The sequence below is a fragment of the Musca vetustissima genome, unplaced genomic scaffold, assembly GCF_032173495.1.
Source record: "Musca vetustissima isolate MV318-11 ecotype Yass unplaced genomic scaffold, APGP_CSIRO_Mvet_v1 utg8587, whole genome shotgun sequence".
Lineage (NCBI taxonomy): Eukaryota > Metazoa > Arthropoda > Insecta > Diptera > Muscidae > Musca > Musca vetustissima.
The window spans coordinates 43,102-64,655 of record NW_026879173.1 but is presented as its reverse complement, the minus strand read 5'-3'; the positions used below and the strand labels follow the sequence as shown (position 1 = coordinate 64,655).

The window sequence follows — 21,554 nt, the reverse complement described above, 5'->3', positions numbered from 1 at the left end:
CGATTCTCGATTTTAATTTTTCAAAGATTTTCCATGGACTGGTAAATCAATACCAATGCTTGTTAAGGTTTGTACCTTTGCATATATATATATATATAATTGAAGATATAACAAGAGACCCCAGTGTTGTTATTCTTCCAAATAAATTTCAAATTAAATCCTATTTAGAGAAAGACAATAATTTCATTGAGATGTTAAATAATATGGAAGATTTAAAGAAGTCTGAAAAATGTTCCAGCTTCATACAGGGTAATCTGTGGAAAGAGAAAGAAGAAAATAACCCTAAAAAAATAGTAATTCCATACTTTTGTACTCTGACGACTTCACTGTAAATAATCAACTGGGTTCAAAAAATCGAAATAATAGCTTTTGTAATTTTTACAACTCATTTCTTCTCTTCACTAGATGATATTTTTTAACATCAGTCATACACTTTAAAGATTTTAAAAAATTTGGGCCAAATTAATTTTTTCAGTAATAAGTAATGTTCTTAAAGAAGAATGGACGTCCAATTCAAGTACACTTTGTTTTGGGGCTTGTTGTTGGTGACAATTTAGGTTTAAGGGACCCCCCCATTCTCGATTTTAATTTTTCAAAGATTTTCCATGGACTGGTAAATCAATACCAATGCTTGTTAAGGTTTGTACCCTTGCATATATATATATATATATATATATATAATTGAAGATAAAACAAGAGACCCCAGTGTTGTTATTCTTCCAATTAAATTTCAAATTAAATCCTATTTAGAGAAAGACAATAATTTCATTGAGATGTTAAATAATATGGAAGATTTAAAGAAGTCTGAAAAATGTTCCAGCTTCATACAGGGTAATCTGTGGAAAGAGAAAGAAGAAAATATCCCTAAAAAAATAGTAATTCCATACTTTTTGTACTCTGACGACTTCACTGTAAATAATCAACTGGGTTCAAAAAATCGAAATAATAGCTTTTGTAATTTTTTACAACTCATTTCTTCTCTTCACTAGATGATATTTTTTAACATCAGTCATACACTTTAAAGATTTAAAAAAAATTGGGCCAAATTAATTTTTTCAGTAATAAGTAATGTTCTTAAAGAAGAATGGACGTCCAATTCAAGTACACTTTGTTTTGGGGCTTGTTGTTGGTGACAATTTAGGTTTAAGGGACCCCCCCATTCTCGATTTTAATTTTTCAAAGATGTTCCATGGACTGGTAAATCAATACCAATGCTTGGTAAGGTTTGTACCTTTGCATATATATATATAATTGAAGATTTTAAAGAGAAGAATAACAATTTACAAAAAAATTTTTGTTATTGTTTTGTTGTTGTTTTTGGTAATTAAAGAAAAGTCCTTATTTTTGATGGCGGGCATGATAACTCCTCACTGGAACATAGGAATCCGAAAATTCCAACGGTGTTAGAAAGAGTACATGTCTGGCTCTGGTATGAACTAGGATTATTGACTTCGCTCTAAAATTAACAAAATGGTTGACCTTTGAAAAAATATTTTTGAAAAATCGCCGATTTTTTTTACCAAGTAAAAAAAGGAAGATCTTCACCGATTGGCTTTATCCTAGTTCATACGATAGCTATACACTCACGTGTACAAATTTGGAATCGATTGGGTTATTAGTTTTTGAGTTATCGTGCCCGCCATTCGCAAAAAAATGTTTAGAGAAAAACGCGTGTAAAGTTTGAGAAGCCCTTCAGCCGTCACTTGATGCTGACACAATAAATCGGCTATATCTTCAAGAATTCTTGAGATTTTCACTTGAAATTTTGTAGGGGCATTCTTGAAGTAGTGTAGATTCGAATTAAGTAGTGTAGATTCGAAGACTTGAAGTAGTGTAGATTCGAAGTAATTCCATACTTTTTGTACTCTGACGACTTCACTGTAAATAATCAACTGGGTTCAAAAAAATCGAAATAATAGCTTTTGTAATTTTTACAACTCATTTCTTCTCTTCACTAGATGATATTTTTTAACATCAGTCATAAACTTTAAAGATTTTAAAAAATTTGGGCCAAATTAATTTTTTCAGGAATAAGTAATGTTCTTAAAGAAGAATGGACGTTCAATTCAAGTACACTTTGTTTTGGGGCTTGTTGTTGGTGACAATTTAGGTTTAAGGGACGCCCCCCCCCCCCCATTCTCGATTTTAATTTTTCAAAGATTTTCCATGGACTGGTAAATCAATACCAATGCTTGTTAAGGTTTGTACCTTTGCATATATATATATATATATATTGAAGATATAACAAGAGACCCCAGTGTTGTTATTCTTCAATTAAATTTCAAATTACATCCTATTTAGAGAAAGACAATCATTTCATTGAGATGTTAAATAATATGGAAGATTTAAAGAAGTCTGAAAAATGTTCCAGCTTCATACAGGGTTATCTGTGGAAAGAGAAAGAAGAAAATAACCCTAAAAAAATAGTAATTCCATACTTTTTGTACTCTGACGACTTCACTGGGTTCAAAAAATGGAAATAATAGCTTTTGTAATTTTTACAACTCATTTCTTCTCTTCACTAGATGATATTTTTTAACATCAGTCATACACTTTAAAGATTTTAAAAAATTTGGGTCAAATTAATTTTTTCAGTAATAAGTAATGTTCTTAAAGAAGAATGGACGTCCAATTCAAGTACACTTTGTTTTGGGGCTTGTTGTTGGTTTTGGGGCTTGTTGTTCACGCCGAGTGCGTGAAGCAGTGGATCGTAGGAAAGCGGTGTACGAATAGCAGTGTGTGCCGTGAAAGTAAAAGAATAAAACACAAAAGGTTCTTAATAAGTAATTCAATGGCTTATTGAATGTTTGGTTGTTGGTAACGAAATTGCCTTACTATGCACAACCATATGTGTTTGCAAACGAGATTGCCGTGTTGTCTGTCCGAATGACAGAATGCTACTCCTTGATGCTTAAAGGAGGCGGCAAAGCAAGTGGCAATAAATTACTCGTTAAAAAGTCAAAGACGCTAAACCAAGGTTGTAATAAACCTTAGCGCATACATTTTAACGAATAATTAAGGACCAAAACAGGGGTCAATAAAAGGTACTATTTTTATACAATTCTACATTAAACATGGGTCAATAAAAGGTACTATTTTTATACAATTCTACATTAAACATTTTGACCCCCTTGAAACACCAAGGTATGTTTTAAAAAAATACAAATAATATAATAAGATAGGTACGATTCGAGGATATAATTTTTAGTAATAGGTACCATATATGTATAGTGCAGTGTGAGCATTTCAATTCGAAAAAAAAATTAACATAAGGTCGCAAATGGATCTGCACTAACAGATTCAGACCTTACGTAAGCAATATTTACGAAATAGTTTCTTATAAACCACAGATTAACCTCCAGTTACAAATTTGGACTGGGGGCCAAATGGAAAATCGACAGGAAAATCATTTTAAAGTATTCTCTATATTCATTTTTACAAGAATCAAAAGTAATTCTGATTGCAGAATTCGTACAATTTGAATACGAAGCGATTTAAATAATTTGGACTGTATACACGAATTTACCCTCTTCTCTATATTAAAAGGCTCATAACTTTACCAAAATTTTGAATTTTTTGATTTTTCTTTTGATATGTGTCGTCCATAATTAGGTCTTGACATATGAAATCCATATTATATATATCTACTAGCTGGATATTAAATATAAGCTCTAAAATATTTTGTTGCCTGTGGGCAACATTGGGCCACAAAGGGTTAAATAAAAATAAATTAGTAAACGATTGGCAACCCTATGCCTGAGTAGAAGTGATTTTAATTAGCAGCTGAATGCCTAATTATTTTTGTACTTTTCTATCGTCGGCCGGCTATTGTTACAATTGATACCACTTGAAAAGAAAATTTATCGCACCGGGAAAATCAAATTTTTTGAATTTAAATTGTTAAATGGACTATTTATCCTTTTTTAACATATACCCGTATTAGGTAAATGGTGTGCTACTGTTGTTGCTTTTTGCCGCCATTTCTGCCTTATTCTTCTGTTGTTGCTGCTGTTGCTTGAATATGCCATCTACCAAGACTCAACTATTTTGTGGTTCATGTAACGAAAATGTTACAAAGTCACAGGGCTCCATAAAATGCAACATATGTTGCAAATGGTTACATGTCTCGTGCGCAAAACTGTCGGAGAAAGATCTATCTTTACTTAAAACAATTAAAGTAAGTGGATTCATTTGCGCTTCTTGTGATGCCAACCTTTCTAATGGTCGTAGCAGTGCTAGTGAAGACATCCAAAACCTCAAGAAGTAACTTGACGCTTTCACTATAACTCATCGTGATGAACTAAATTCTATAAAATCAGCTATTGATAAAATGAATGAACAAATAACAACTTTCTTAACAGAAATTAAAATTGATATTTCCAAAGTCAGTGACAGGGTTGCTACTGTTGAGACTTCTGTGTCAGCACTTAAGGATGAATATAGAGACCTTTGGGCAGAAATTAATGCTCTGCATCACAGATTGAATCGTGCTGATATCATCATAAGTGGTCTACCTGATGGTCTAAGTGATCTGGTTTCTACTGTAATATCTCTTGCTGCATGTTTCAATGTTGAATTAACCCGTCGAGATGTGGGGTTGGCTTGCAACATTAACAAAAAAACATATATTTGTCAAGCTTAATTGCGCTGAGTTTCGATACGAGATAATGCGGCAGTATTTCAAGAGCCGTTCTCTGAGAGTATGTGATGTGTTGCATAGTGATGGTGGAGACGTCACTAGTCGTGTATATTTGAATGACCATTACTCGCCTGCGGCCAGTTACCTGAATTCTATTTGCAATAAACTTCGTCGGCACGTCGGCAACCTTATCAAGGGATACAGGATCCTAAATAGGGAAAATGGAACCAAAGCGAGAATAATTTTACCAGATGACAGAAAACTCGTCCGAGATGCAAGTGGCTGTCAACTTTTGCTAGATGATCAAAACCGACCTTCATTTAGATAAAATTTAATTTTTTATTATATAACGTAAACCTGGATGCAATTATTATCAATTAGAATTAAATCGTTATGCACCATACGAGGTGAGTTCAAGTGTTGGTTGCATCCTGGTACAATGGTCTTTTTTTGAATCAGATTAAGTCGAGGATTATTTTGATCTATTTTTAATGTTCTGCAATCAACAGACAATCAACAACAATGACAATTAACGACAATCTTGGCCCTATAGTAAGTGACAATTCATATTTTAATGCAAAACTGCTTCCATTCAGTAATCAGCTGAACGTCGCTCATCTTAACTGCAGAAGCATAAGGCCCATTACAAAACTTGATAAAATTAAGTATTTAATGAGAGATGCATTTGCGGTTTCTGAAACGTGACTCACTGCTCAGATATTAGGCTCTGCGGATTCCATCCCAGGGTACCGTCTTTGTCGTGCTGATCGCCAGGTGGCAGGCAGTGTTGGCGGTGTTGCAATATATGTGTCTAATGAGATCTCATTTAGGTGTGTTTTTCGGTCATATGTGCGCCAATGTGAATCCTTATTCTTGGAATTACAGTTGCATAATTCTAAACTTCTTTTTGGTGTTGTTTATTTGCCTTCGGGTAACGTAGATATATTTGAAGTCTTCATTGGAATGTTTTTTCTGAGTATAGTACTATTGTTATTCTTGGGGATTTTAACTTGAACTTATTTAATCCCTTCAAAGCAAATCACTATGCACTAGACTAAATTTTGAAATTATTTATAACTCTAAGCCGACACATTTCGATTTAAGAAGTTATTCGACGTCGCTGATCGATTTCATGTTAATTAGTGATGACAAGAGAGTCAAATATGTTGATCAGATTGAGTGTCCACCAATATCGGACCACGCTTTAATTTTTGCATCTCTCTCTTTTTCACACAACTCTGCACAGGATTTTTTTGAATATCGTGATTTTAATAATATTGATTGGAATGGGCTATGTTCTTTCTTAAGTACATTTGATCGTAATTTGGTTTTTCGAAATAATGATGTGGATGAAAATGCTCACATGTTAATTAAAGCTGTTATTCGTCGAGAGAGATCATTACATTATTCTAACATGTATAGGGGTATGGATTCTGCTAGGTTGTGGAAGGTGTTGAGAGGCTCTGCATGTGTTTGTAACGACCATGTGGCAATAGACATGGATGTCAATAGTATTAATGATTTTTTCTCTAATGCCTCATGTGGTGCAAATGATTCTAGTTACTCACATCTTGATGATTTTTCCGATTTAGATTCTTCTTGTACGTTCCGTTGTGTGAATGAGTCTGATATATTTGAAGCTATATGCAAAGTTAGATCTAAATCGATTGGTATTGATGGCATCCCCATTACCTTTATAAAACTAGTCTATCCTTACATATCTAGTATCATCATGGATCTGTTTAACAGAATCTTAACAACTTCTGTATATCCTTCTTGCTGGAAGTTAGCCCGTGTTGTTCCCATTCCTAAGTCTCGTTCCATCAATGAACCCGATGACGTAACCCCATTTATATTCTACCGGCTTTTACAAAGATTTTGGAATATATTATTAAAGATCAAATGCTAGATACTTGTTCGCAAAGGATTAATGAATCTCAATATGCTTTTCGACGGGGATTGAATACCAGTCACTTGCTTTTAAAACTGACTGACTCGATCCGAAATAACATAAATGATGGTATGATAAGTGTCTTGGTATCTCTGGATTTATCAAAAGCCTTTAATTGTATTAATCATGGGCATCTTATACATAAACTTAAATATGTTGTTTATATATATTGTTATTTAAATGGAAGAAGCCAATTTGTGATTCTCAATGGTCTTGAGACAAATTCTCGCCCCCTTATATTCGGGAGTTCCACAGGGATCGGTCCTTGGACCGTTGTTATTTATCTTATACGTAAACGATCTCTCTTCTAATATAAACTCTTCTTGCTGCTCTACATTTTTATTCGCTGATTACATATTTCTCCTTTTCAATGGTACACGAGATACTCCTAGTTTGATGGAAGATAACGTAAACATCCATCTATGTCGTTTTATGCATTGGGCTTCTGTTCATTATTTTAATGTTACTTATTCAAAACGAAAGCATTGGAGTTTTGTTCCAATAATCGCAATACCTCGTCCTTCCTTGGTCAGTACAGAATTGATTTTGTTCAGCAACATAGATGCGTGGGTATAATTCTCGATTGTGAACTGTCTTTCAAAGGTCATATTGATGTTTTAGCGGGAAAAATTTGGGCCACTTTGCGTAGAATTAATGCATCCAATTTATATTTAACGCAACGCGTGAAGTTAACACTGGCAAATACTCTCTTAATGTCACAGGTCTTATATGGACTTGAGGTGTATTCGGGATCCACTGCATTGCATGTCTATAAGCTAAAGCGAATTGTACATACCATAACACGCTTTATTTATAATCTTCGTCGTGACAGTCACGTGTCGGAATATGTTATTCGTTTACTAGGATGTTCTTTTCAAAAATTTATTCATTATCGTTGCTTATATTTAGTTTACAGCATCATTAAAAATAATTCCCCTCGACCTTTAAGGGTGTTATTCTCTTTCACACACTCCTCCAGAAACCCCCAGATTGTGATACCTCGAATTTGGAATAATTGTATTGCTAGATCTTTTGTGGTCAGAGTTGCGCGATGCTGGAATGCGATGTAATAAAGTCTGGTGACGTTGACCACATTTCGAACAATTTATTTTACTAGTACAATTTACTAGTTTATGTCCCTTTACCAAACCATTTATACACCGATCTTGGCGCTTTACGATTGCAAGTATATTTGCGGGGGAAAATTCTTTAAATTTGCGACACAAATGAAAACGGTGTTGTTTCTCAAGACATAGAGAACAAGGTTTTCGAATTGAAGGGGAAGAAGAAATTGTAGATTGTGATACCTCGAATTTGGAATAATTGTTTTGCTAGATCTTTTGTGGTCAGAGTTGCGCGATGCTGGAATGCACTGTCACTTGAGTAGCGGTTTTTTTCGCACAGTAATAATGCTATACATTTAAAAATTCTAAGTCATTTTACACATTCCATCGAATAGATTACTGTATAACCGAATTTGCTTTTTTCTCTGACCTTATATCTTAACGGGTATATTTTGACACTTACTGGGCATATTTTATAATAAATTTTTTGTGTATTAATATATATAATTTATGGCTGGGGAGCCAACATAATGTAGAATCTGTATATAAACATTTGTTTATAAGAATATTGTGTCAATTTCTGATTAATTTATCTTATCACTGTTAATTCAGGTTTTTTTGTTGTATGAAGATTCATTTAAGTGGCCTATGGCATTTTGTATCATATATGAATTTTTGAAATAAATAAATAAAATAAATTTTAGCAATTTTTTCTTAGATATATTTTTCAAGTTTAAGTGGTAATTAGATTTAGTATTAACCAGATTTCTAGATTTATTTTCGACTCCAACCGATGTGAAGGATAACAGCTGACAACAATTTTGACGAGCTTGACGAAGGCGCTGGAGTCACAACCGAAATCGAATTATTACGCTTTGTTGACTCGCGATGTAATAAAGTCTGGTGACGTTGACCACATTTCGAACAATTTATTTTACTAGTACAATTTACTAGTTTATGTCCCTTTACCAAACAATTTGTACACCGATCTTGGCGCTTTACGATTGCAAGTATATTTGCGAGGGAAAATTCTTTAAATTTGCGACACAAATGAAAACGGTGTGGTTTCTCAAGGCATAGAGAACAAGGTTTTCGAATTGAAGGGGAAGAAGAAATTGTAGAAACAAGCTTGCTAGACGTATTTACCGATTTATCCAAAGGAATGGATGTGTCCACGTAATTTTCCAAACACACGAGCGTTTTTATCCTTTCCGAAAAAAGGTATCTTAGTCTTTCCACGAGGAAAGAACCGATTTGTTTTTCACACTTTCTTCCAATAATGACTGAATATTTCTAGGTAAACGTTGTTGACAAACGAATACCAGAATCGGATCCCATTGATCCGTTGGGACATTGTCTGTTAACATTGACGATATGCAGCTATTAATGCCGCATCGAATCTCTTTTAAACCAGAGATAGTTTCTTTATCTAGAATCGGAAGATTGAACGACGACGACAACTGATTAAGTCGAGGATTATTTTGATCTATTTTTAATGTTCAGCAATCAGCTGTGTATTATAAATATTTGGTGTAGTATTAATGAATTTCGATTACTATTTATATTACAATTTGGAATTTTTATTCTTTAGTTTGTTCCCCATTCAGGTAATAATTTTTTCATTTAATGACAATTAACGACTATATTGGCCCTATAGTAATTGACAATTCATATTTTAATGCAAAACTGCTTCCATTCAGTAATCAGCTGAACGTCGCTCATCTTAACTACAGAAGCATAAGGCCCATTACAAAACTTGATAAAATTAAGTATTTAATGAGAGATGCATTTGCGGTTTCTGAAACGTGACTCACTGCTCAGATATTAGACTCTGCGGATTCCATCCCAGGGTACCTTCTTTGTCGTGCTGATCGCCAGGTGGCAGGCAGTGTTGGCGGTGTTGCAATATATGTGTCTAATGAGATCTCATTTAGGTGTGTTTTTCGGTCTTCTTGGAATTACAGTTGCATAATTCTAAACTTCTTTTTGGTGTTGTTTATTTGCCTTCGGGTGACGTAGATATATTTGAAAGTCTTCATTGGAACGTTTTTTCTGAGTATAGTACCATTGTTATTCTTGGGTATTTTAACTTGAACTTATTTAATCCTTCCAAAGCAAATAATTTTCGATCACTATGCACTAGCCTAAATTTTGAAATTATTTACAACTCTAAGCCGACACATTTCGATTTAAGAAGTTATTCGACGTCGCTGATCGATTTCATGTTAATTAGTGATGACAAGAGAAGTCAAATATGTTGATCAGGTTGAGTGTCCAGCAATATCGGACCACGCTTTGATGTGGATGAAAAATGCTCACATGTTAATTAAAGCTGTTATTCGTCGAGAGAGAACATTACATTATTCTAACATGTATAGGGGTATGGATTCTGCTAGGTTGTGGAAGGTGTTGAGAGGCTCTGCATGTGTTTGTAGCGACCATGTGGCAATAGACATGGATGTCAATAGTATTAATGATTTTTTCTCTAATGCCTCATGTGGTACAAATGATTCTAGTTACTCACATCTTGATGATTTTTCCGATTTAGATTCTTCTTGTACGTTCCGTTGTGTGAATGAGTCTGTTATATTTGAAGCTATATGCAAAGTTAGATCTAAATCGATTGGTATTGAGGGCATCCCCATTACCTTTATAAAACTAGTCTATCCTTACATATCTAGTATCATCATGGATCTGTTTAACAGAATCTTAACAACTTCTGTATATCCTTCTTGCTGGAAGTTAGCCCGTGTTGTTCCCATTCCTAAGTCTCGTTCCATCAATGAACCCGATGACGTAACCCCATTTATATTCTACCGGCTTTTACAAAGATTTTGGAATATATTATTAAAGATCAAATGCTAGATACTTGTTCGCAAAGGATTAATGAATCTCAATATGCTTTTCGACGGGGATTGAATACCAGTCACTTGCTTTTAAAACTGACTGACTCGATCCGAAATAACATAAATGATGGTATGATAAGTGTCTTGGTATCTCTGGATTTATCAAAAGCCTTTAATTGTATTAATCATGGGCATCTTATACATAAACTTAAATATGTTGTTTATATATATTGTTATTTAAATGGAAGAAGCCAATTTGTGATTCTCAATGGTCTTGAGACAAATTCTCGCCCCCTTATATTCGGGAGTTCCACAGGGATCGGTCCTTGGACCGTTGTTATTTATCTTATACGTAAACGATCTCTCTTCTAATATAAACTCTTCTTGCTGCTCTACATTTTTATTCGCTGATTACATATTTCTCCTTTTCAATGGTACACGAGATACTCCTAAACATCCATCTATGTCGTTTTATGCATTGGGCTTCTGTTCATTATTTTAATGTTACTTATTCAAAACGAAAGCATTGGAGTTTTGTTCCAATAATCGCAATACCTCGTCCTTCCTTGGTCAGTACAGAATTGATTTTGTTCAGCAACATAGATGCGTGGGTATAATTCTCGATTGTGAACTGTCTTTCAAAGGTCATATTAATGTTTTAGCGGGAAAAATTTGGGCCACTTTGCGTAGAATTAATGCATCCAATTTATATTTAACGCAACGCGTGAAGTTAACACTGGCAAATACTCTCTTAATGTCACAGGTCTTATATGGACTTGAGGTGTATTCGGGATCCACTGCATTGCATGTCTATAAGCTAAAGCGAATTGTACATACCATAACACGCTTTATTTATAATCTTCGTCGTGACAGTCACGTGTCGGAATTCGTTTACTATTCGTTTACTAGGATGTTCTTTTCAAAAATTTATTCATTATCGTTGCTTATATTTAGTTTACAGCATCATTAAAAATAATTCCCCTCGACCTTTAAGGGTGTTATTCTCTTTCACACACTCCTCCAGAAACCCCCAGATTGTGATACCTCGAATTTGGAATAATTGTATTGCTAGATCTTTTGTGGTCAGAGTTGCGCGATGCTGGAATGCGATGTAATAAAGTCTGGTGACGTTGACCACATTTCGAACAATTTATTTTACTAGTACAATTTACTAGTTTATGTCCCTTTACCAAACCATTTATACACCGATCTTGGCGCTTTACGATTGCAAGTATATTTGCGGGGGAAAATTCTTTAAATTTGCGACACAAATGAAAACGGTGTTGTTTCTCAAGACATAGAGAACAAGGTTTTCGAATTGAAGGGGAAGAAGAAATTGTAGATTGTGATACCTCGAATTTGGAATAATTGTTTTGTTAGATCTTTTGTGGTCAGAGTTGCGCGATGCTGGAATGCACTGTCACTTGAGTAGCGGTTTTTTTCGCACAGTAATAATGCTATACATTTAAAAATTCTAAGTCATTTTACACATTCCATCGAATAAATTACTGTATAACCGAATTTGCTTTTTTCTCTGACCTTATATCTTAACGGTTATATTTTGACACTTATTGGGCATATTTTATAATAAATTTTTTGTGTATTAATATATATAATTTATGGCTGGGGAGCCAACATAATGTAGAATCTGTATATAAACATTTGTTTATAAGAATATTGTGTCAATTTCTGATTAATTTATCTTATCACTGTTAATTCAGGTTTTTTGTTGTATGAAGATTCATTTAAGTGGCCTATGGGATTTTGTATCATATATGAATTTTTGAAATAAATAAATAAAATAAATTTTAGCAATTTTTTCTTAGATATATTTTTCAAGTTTAAGTGGTAATTAGATTTAGTATTAACCAGATTTCTAGATTTATTTTCGACTCCAACCGATGTGAAGGATAACAGCTGACAACAATTTTGACGAGCTTGACGAAGGCGCTGGAGTCACAACAGAAATCGAATTATTACGCTTTGTTGACTCGCGATGTAATAAAGTCTGGTGACGTTGACCACATTTCGAACAATTTATTTTACTAGTACAATTTACTAGTTTATGTCCCTTTACCAAACAATTTGTACACCGATCTTGGCGCTTTACGATTGCAAGTATATTTGCGAGGGAAAATTCTTTAAATTTGCGACACAAATGAAAAGGGTGTGGTTTCTCAAGACATAGAGAACAAGGTTTTCGAATTGAAGGGGAAGAAGAAATTGTAGAAACAAGCTTGCTAGACGTATTTACCGATTTATCCAAAGGAATGGATGTGTCCACGTAATTTTCCAAACACACGAGCGTTTTTATCCTTTCCGAAAAAAGGTATCTTAGTCTTTCCACGAGGAAAGAACCTATTTGTTTTTCACACTTTCTTCCAATAATGTCTGAATATTTCTAGGTAAACGTTGTTGACAAACGAATACCAGAATCGGATCCCATTGATCCGTTGGGACATTGTCTGTTAACATTGACGATATGCAGCTATTAATGCCGCATCGAATCTCTTTTAAACCAGAGATAGTTTCTTTATCTAGAATCGGAAGATTGAACGACGACGACAACTGATTAAGTCGAGGATTATTTTGATCTATTTTTAATGTTCAGCAATCAGCTGTGTATTATAAATATTTGGTGTAGTATTAATGAATTTCGATTACTATTTATATTACAATTTGGAATTTTTATTCTTTAGTTGGTTCCCCATTCAGGTAATAATTTTTTCATTTAATGACAATTAACGACTATATTGGCCCTATAGTAATTGACAATTCATATTTTAATGCAAAACTGCTTCCATTCAGTAATCAGCTGAACGTCGCTCATCTTAACTGCAGAAGCATAAGGCCCATTACAAAACTTGATAAAATTAAGTATTTAATGAGAGATGCATTTGCGGTTTCTGAAACGTGACTCACTGCTCAGATATTAGACTCTGCGGATTCCATCCCAGGGTACCGTCTTTGTCGTGCTGATCGCCAGGTGGCAGGCAGTGTTGGCGGTGTTGCAATATATGTGTCTAATGAGATCTCATTTAGGTGTGTTTTTCGGTCTTCTTGGAATTACAGTTGCATAATTCTAAACTTCTTTTTGGTGTTATTTATTTGCCTTCGGGTGACGTAGATATATTTGAAAGTCTTCATTGGAACGTTTTTTCTGAGTATAGTACCATTGTTATTCTTGGGTATTTTAACTTGAACTTATTTAATCCTTCCAAAGCAAATCATTTTCGATCACTATGCACTAGACTATATTTTGAAATTATTTACAACTCTAAGCCGACACATTTCGATTTAAGAAGTTATTCGACGTCGCTGATCGATTTCATGTTAATTAGTGATGACAAGAGAAGTCAAATATGTTGATCAGGTTGAGTGTCCAGCAATATCGGACCACGCTTTGATGTGGATGAAAAATGCTCACATGTTAATTAAAGCTGTTATTCGTCGAGAGAGATCATTACATTATTCTAACATGTATAGAGGTATGGATTCTGCTAGGTTGTGGAAGGTGTTGAGAGGCTCTGCATGTGTTGGTAACGACTAGGTGGCAATAGACATGGATGTCAATAGTATTAATGATTTTTTCTCTAATGCCTCATGTGGTACAAATGATTATAGTTACTCACATCTTGATGATTTTTCCGATTTAGATTCTTCTTGTACGTTCCGTTGTGTGAATGTGTCTGATATATTTGAAGCTATATGCAAAGTTAGATCTAAATCGTTTGGTATTGATGGCATCCCCATTACCTTTATAAAACTTGTCTATCCTTACATATCTAGTATCATCATGGATCTGTTTAACAGAATCTTAACAACTTCTGTATATCCTTCTTGCTGGAAGTTAGCCCGTGTTGTTCCCATTCCTAAGTCTCGTTCCATCAATGAACCCGATGACGTAACCCCATTTATATTCTACCGGCTTTTACAAAGATTTTGGAATATATTATTAAAGATCAAATGCTAGATACTTGTTCGCAAAGGATTAATGAATCTCAATATGCTTTTCGACGGGGATTGAATACCAGCCACTTGCTTTTAAAACTGACTGACTCGATCCGAAATAACATAAATGATGGTATGATAAGTGTCTTGGTATCTCTGGATTTATCAAAAGCCTTTAATTGTATTAATCATGGGCATCTTATACATAAACTTAAATTGTTGTTTATATATATTGTTATTTAAATGGAAGAAGCCAATTTGTGATTCTCAATGGTCTTGAGACAAATTCTCGCCCCTTATATTCGGGAGTTCCACAGGGATCGGTCCTTGGACCGTTGTTATTTATCTTATACGTAAACGATCTCTCTTTTAATATAAACTCTTCTTGCTGCTCTACATTTTTATTCGCTGATTACATATTTCTCCTTTTCAATGGTACACGAGATACTCCTAGTTTGATGGAAGATAACATAAACATCCATCTATGTCGTTTTATGCATTGGGCTTCTGTTCATTATTTTAATGTTACTTATTCAAAACGAAATCATTGGAGTTTTGTTCCAATAATCGCAATACCTATTCCTTCCTTGGTCAGTACAGAATTGATTTTGTTCAGCAACATAGATGCGTGGGTATAATTCTCGATTGTGAACTGTCTTTCAAAGGTCATATTGATGTTTTAGCGGGAAAAATTTGGGCCACTTTGCGTAGAATTAATGCATCCAATTTATATTTAACGCAACGCGTGAAGTTAACACTGGCAAATACTCTCTTAATGTCACAGGTCTTATATGGACTTGAGGTGTATTCGGGATCCACTGCATTGCATGTCTATAAGCTAAAGCGAATTGTACATACCATAACACGCTTTATTTATAATCTTCGTCGTGACAGTCACGTGTCGGAATATGTTATTCGTTTACTAGGATGTTCTTTTCAAAAATTTATTCATTATCGTTGCTTATATTTAGTTTACAGCATCATTAAAAATAATTCCCCTCGACCTTTAAGGGTGTTATTCTCTTTCACACACTCCTCCAGAAACCCCCAGATTGTGATACCTTGAATTTGGAATAATTGTATTGCTAGATCTTTTGTGGTAAGAGTTGCGCGATGCTGGAATGCGATGTAATAAAGTCTGGTGACGTTGACCACATTTCGAACAATTTATTTTACTAGTACAATTTACTAGTTTATGTCCCTTTACCAAACCATTTATACACCGATCTTGGCGCTTTACGATTGCAAGTATATTTGCGGGGGAAAATTCTTTAAATTTGCGACACAAATGAAAACGGTGTTGTTTCTCAAGACATAGAGAACAAGGTTTTCGAATTGAAGGGGAAGAAGAAATTGTAGATTGTGATACCTCGAATTTGGAATAATTGTTTTGCTAGATCTTTTGTGGTCAGAGTTGCGCGATGCTGGAATGCACTGTCACTTGAGTAGCGGTTTTTTTCGCACAGTAATAATGCTATACATTTAAAAATTCTAAGTCATTTTACACATTCCATCGAATAAATTACTGTATAACCGAATTTGCTTTTTTCTCTGACCTTATATCTTAACGGGTATATTTTGACACTTATTGGGCATATTTTATAATAAATTTTTTGTGTATTAATATATATAATTTATGGCTGGGGAGCCAACATAATGTAGAATCTGTATATAAACATTTGTTTATAAGAATATTGTGTCAATTTCTGATTAATTTATCTTATCACTGTTAATTCAGGTTTTTTGTTGTATGAAGATTCATTTAAGTGGCCTATGGGATTTTGTATCATATATGAATTTTTGAAATAAATAAATAAAATAAATTTTAGCAATTTTTTCTTAGATATATTTTTCAAGTTTAAGTGGTAATTAGATTTAGTATTAACCAGATTTCTAGATTTATTTTCGACTCCAACCGATGTGAAGGATAACAGCTGACAACAATTTTGACGAGCTTGACGAAGGCGCTGGAGTCACAACCGAAATCGAATTATTACGCTTTGTTGACTCGCGATGTAATAAAGTCTGGTGACGTTGACCACATTTCGAACAATTTATTTTACTAGTACAATTTACTAGTTTATGTCCCTTTACCAAACAATTTGTACACCGATCTTGGCGCTTTACGATTGCAAGTATATTTGCGAGGGAAAATTCTTTAAATTTGCGACACAAATGAAAAGGGTGTGGTTTCTCAAGACATAGAGAACAAGGTTTTCGAATTGAAGGGGAAGAAGAAATTGTAGAAACAAGCTTGCTAGACGTATTTACCGATTTATCCAAAGGAATGGATGTGTCCACGTAATTTTCCAAACACACGAGCGTTTTTATCCTTTCCGAAAAAAGGTATCTTAGTCTTTCCACGAGGAAAGAACCTATTTGTTTTTCACACTTTCTTCCAATAATGTCTGAATATTTCTAGGTAAACGTTGTTGACAAACAAATACCAGAATCGGATCCCATTGATCCGTTGGGACATTGTCTGTTAACATTGACGATATGCAGCTATTAATGCCGCATCGAATCTCTTTTAAACCAGAGATAGTTTCTTTATCTAGAATCGGAAGATTGAACGACGACGACAACTGATTAAGTCGAGGATTATTTTGATCTATTTTTAATGTTCAGCAATCAGCTGTGTATTATAAATATTTGGTGTAGTATTAATGAATTTCGATTACTATTTATATTACAATTTGGAATTTTTATTCTTTAGTTGGTTCCCCATTCAGGTAATAATTTTTTCATTTAATGACAATTAACGACTATATTGGCCCTATAGTAATTGACAATTCATATTTTAATGCAAAACTGCTTCCATTCAGTAATCAGCTGAACGTCGCTCATCTTAACTGCAGAAGCATAAGGCCCATTACAAAACTTGATAAAATTAAGTATTTAATGAGAGATGCATTTGCGGTTTCTGAAACGTGACTCACTGCTCAGATATTAGACTCTGCGGATTCCATCCCAGGGTACCGTCTTTGTCGTGCTGATCGCCAGGTGGCAGGCAGTGTTGGCGGTGTTGCAATATATGTGTCTAATGAGATCTCATTTAGGTGTGTTTTTCGGTCTTCTTGGAATTACAGTTGCATAATTCTAAACTTCTTTTTGGTGTTGTTTATTTGCCTTCGGGTGACGTAGATATATTTGAAAGTCTTCATTGGAACGTTTTTTCTGAGTATAGTACCATTGTTATTCTTGGGTATTTTAACTTGAACTTATTTAATCCTTCCAAAGCAAATCATTTTCGATCACTATGCACTAGACTAAATTTTGAAATTATTTACAACTCTAAGCCGACACATTTCGATTTAAGAAGATATTCGACGTCGCTGATCGATTTCATGTTAATTAGTGATGACAAGAGAAGTCAAATATGTTGATCAGGTTGAGTGTCCAGCAATATCGGACCACGCTTTGATGTGGATGAAAAATGCTCACATGTTAATTAAAGCTGTTATTCGTCGAGAGAGATCATTACATTATTCTAACATGTATAGAGGTATGGATTCTGCTAGGTTGTGGAAGGTGTTGAGAGGCTCTGCATGTGTTGGTAACGACTAGGTGGCAATAGACATGGATGTCAATAGTATTAATGATTTTTTCTCTAATGCCTCATGTGGTACAAATGATTATAGTTACTCACATCTTGATGATTTTTCCGATTTAGATTCTTCTTGTACGTTCCGTTGTGTGAATGAGTCTGATATATTTGAAGCTATATGCAAAGTTAGATCTAAATCGTTTGGTATTGATGGCATCCCCATTACCTTTATAAAACTTGTCTATCCTTACATATCTAGTATCATCATGGATCTGTTTAACAGAATTTTAACAACTTCTGTATATCCTTCTTGCTGGAAGTTAGCCCGTGTTGTTCCCATTCCTAAGTCTCGTTCCATCAATGAACCCGATGACGTAACCCCATTTATATTCTACCGGCTTTTACAAAGATTTTGGAATATATTATTAAAGATCAAATGCTAGATACTTGTTCGCAAAGGATTAATGAATCTCAATATGCTTTTCGACGGGGATTGAATACCAGCCACTTGCTTTTAAAACTGACTGACTCGATCCGAAATAACATAAATGATGGTATGATAAGTGTCTTGGTATCTCTGGATTTATCAAAAGCCTTTAATTGTATTAATCATGGGCATCTTATACATAAACTTAAATTGTTGTTTATATATATTGTTATTTAAATGGAAGAAGCCAATTTGTGATTCTCAATGGTCTTGAAACAAATTCTCGCCCCTTATATTCGGGAGTTCCACAGGGATCGGTCCTTGGACCGTTGTTATTTATCTTATACGTAAACGATCTCTCTTTTAATATAAACTCTTCTTGCTGCTCCACATTTTTATTCGCTGATTACATATTTCTCCTTTTCAATGGTACACGAGATACTCCTAGTTTGATGGAAGATAACATAAACATCCATCTATGTCGTTTTATGCATTGGGCTTCTGTTCATTATTTTAATGTTAAGTATTCAAAACGAAATCATTGGAGTTTTGTTCCAATAATCGCAATACCTATTCCTTCCTTGGTCAGTACAGAATTGATTTTGTTCAGCAACATAGATGCGTGGGTATAATTCTCGATTGTAAACTGTCTTTCAAAGGTCATATTGATGTTTTAGCGGGAAAAAATTGGGCCACTTTGCGTAGAATTAATGCATCCAATTTATATTTAACGCAACGCGTGAAGTTAACACTGGTAAATGCTCTCTTAATGTCACAGGTCTTATATGGACTTGAGGTGTATTCGGGATCCACTGCATTGCATGTCTATAAGCTAAAGCGAATTGTACATACCATAACACGCTTTATTTATAATCTTCGTCGTGACAGTCACGTGTCGGAATATGTTATTCGTTTACTAGGATGTTCTTTTCAAAAACTTATTCATTATCGTTGCTTATATTTAGTTTACAGCATCATTAAAAATAATTCCCCTCGACCTTTTTTTCTAAATTGAACTTTATTCCCGCTTGTCTGCTCTTGTTGTCAAATAAAAGACGACTTGCTCGTGTGGTTGCTGTTTACAGAGTGATTTTATTTACATCTTACATCTACTTAGGTACTCTTAACACTAAGAATCTTATCATCTAGAATGTGTGTTTCGCACTTTGCGATCCCTACGCAGTTACTCTTGGTTGTGTGTTGTAACACTCGTAACGTGCGAGTTCAACAACTTCAACACTTCCACTCAACACACATACCCAGATACCATTCAAAAACCAAAAATCCTTTATTTATATTTTTGTAAAAACATTACAAAATCTTCGACTTAAATTAATTTGCAACCATTACTCATCTCTTGGCTTCCCCTGAAACCCATACTTAAAACGGCTCGACAATATTCGACCTAACTGTGCATCTATGTTGTTGTTTTCTAAACATACTCGATTCTTGTTGATGCTGAGGGCTCCCCCCCTCTTTGTCGACCGTAACGGTTTCTGCATATATTTTGATTTGTTGTTGCTGCAACCATAAACACCTTTTCCTGAGGTTTGTTGAAAAAAACACATTCCCCACTCTCCTCGCTGTCAGCACAATTTTCCCGTTGTCAATTACTCTTGCGCATTTCTTTCCAAATTTTACATTATGGACTGCCGCTACTCTACCTACCGATATGAAATTGCATTGTAGGTTCGGCACATACAACACATCGTTGAGCACAACGTCACCCTCGTTAAACAGAACTCTCCCCTTCCCCTTTGCTTCAATTGTTTTATTACCTGCTAGGGAGATTACTTCTCGATGCTCCTCAAACGTCGTAAACAAATTACGGTCACTACAAAAGTGTGAGGAAGCACCGTTATCTAAGCACCATTGGTTCTTGTTGAGATTGTTGTTGTCGATCGTCGCCAATCTTGTGTACGCATGCTCAACCTTTTTCTCTGCATGTTTACAATGTGCAGCAGAATGTCCTCTGCCACCGCAGTTAAAGCACTCGTTGTTTTTGTATGTGCGGGACCCTCTATGACTGCTACCTGCGTTGTTATTGCGATTTTGCTGATTTGCGTCGCAATTTCTTCTATTGTTGTTGTTAAGATTTGCTCGATGTGCGTTGTATTTTCTGTTGTTGTTGGTGTTCCATTTATTATGCGTAATAAATGCCTTTGCGGGATTTTCTGTGACGCCCATTGACGATTTTCTCCTCTCATTTTCTTCGGCCAATTTTAGCTTCAGAGCAGATAAAGTTGGTAAATTATCTCTCGACTCTATTGCAACCACTAAATTTTCGTACGAACTTGGAAGACTGGTGAGGATCATTATAACCAATACTTCTTCATTCAGGTTGATACCTGCCTCATCCATTTTCAAGCTAATCAGTTTTTTGAATAACGAAACCTTTCTTATTGGCCCTTTTGGTCGATGAATTTCGGACAGACTGCTCCATGCGTCATTCGCCGTCATGCAGCTCTTAATGTGCGACAACTGAAATGCTGTGATGCTGAGGATAATTGTCGCCATCGCCTTTTAGTCTTTTTTCCTCAACTCAGCATTTTTCTCTTCACTCATTTCCTCGGCGATCACCTCCCATAGATCTTGGTGAATAAGGATGGACTTCATTTGGAGACTCCACGACTCATAGTTGTCCTCTGACAATTTTTCTATGTTGAACATGGACCACATTGTTTCTTATTGCTTTCTTTATCGACACACAATACAATTACTGACACACAGTGTTCAATTAAATGTATTTTCCTTTTACTTTTCCTGCTGTCCACTCAGTTTCACTTGATTATTTATTTTCCATTTTTCTGGGCTTCCACTTGCTAATCCATGGCATTAATTATCAGGTTCAGAGTTCTCCTGGGCCCATAATCTGTTGAACTTTATTCAACATCTTGTTGTCAAATAAAAGAAGTTTTGCTCGTGTGGTTGCTATTTAAAGAGTGATTTTATTTACATCTTACATCTACTTAGGTAGTCTTCATCTAGAATGTGTGTTTCGTGTTACTCTGGGTTGTGTGTTGTAACACTGGTAACGTGCGAGTTCAATAACTTCAACATATTATGATGCTGCCGAGTGCAAGCATCCAAATTAGAATCCAACGATAGGCGGGAAACAAACGAAACGGG

General features: G+C 34.8%; 1 pseudogene; it reads right to left on the bottom strand.

Annotated features, from left to right (window-relative positions):
- LOC133323971 (NADH-ubiquinone oxidoreductase chain 2-like) overlaps positions 1-20,786 on the bottom strand; it is a 31,025-nt pseudogene extending 10,239 nt beyond the window's left edge.
- Positions 20,787-21,554: the final 768 nt, after the last annotated feature.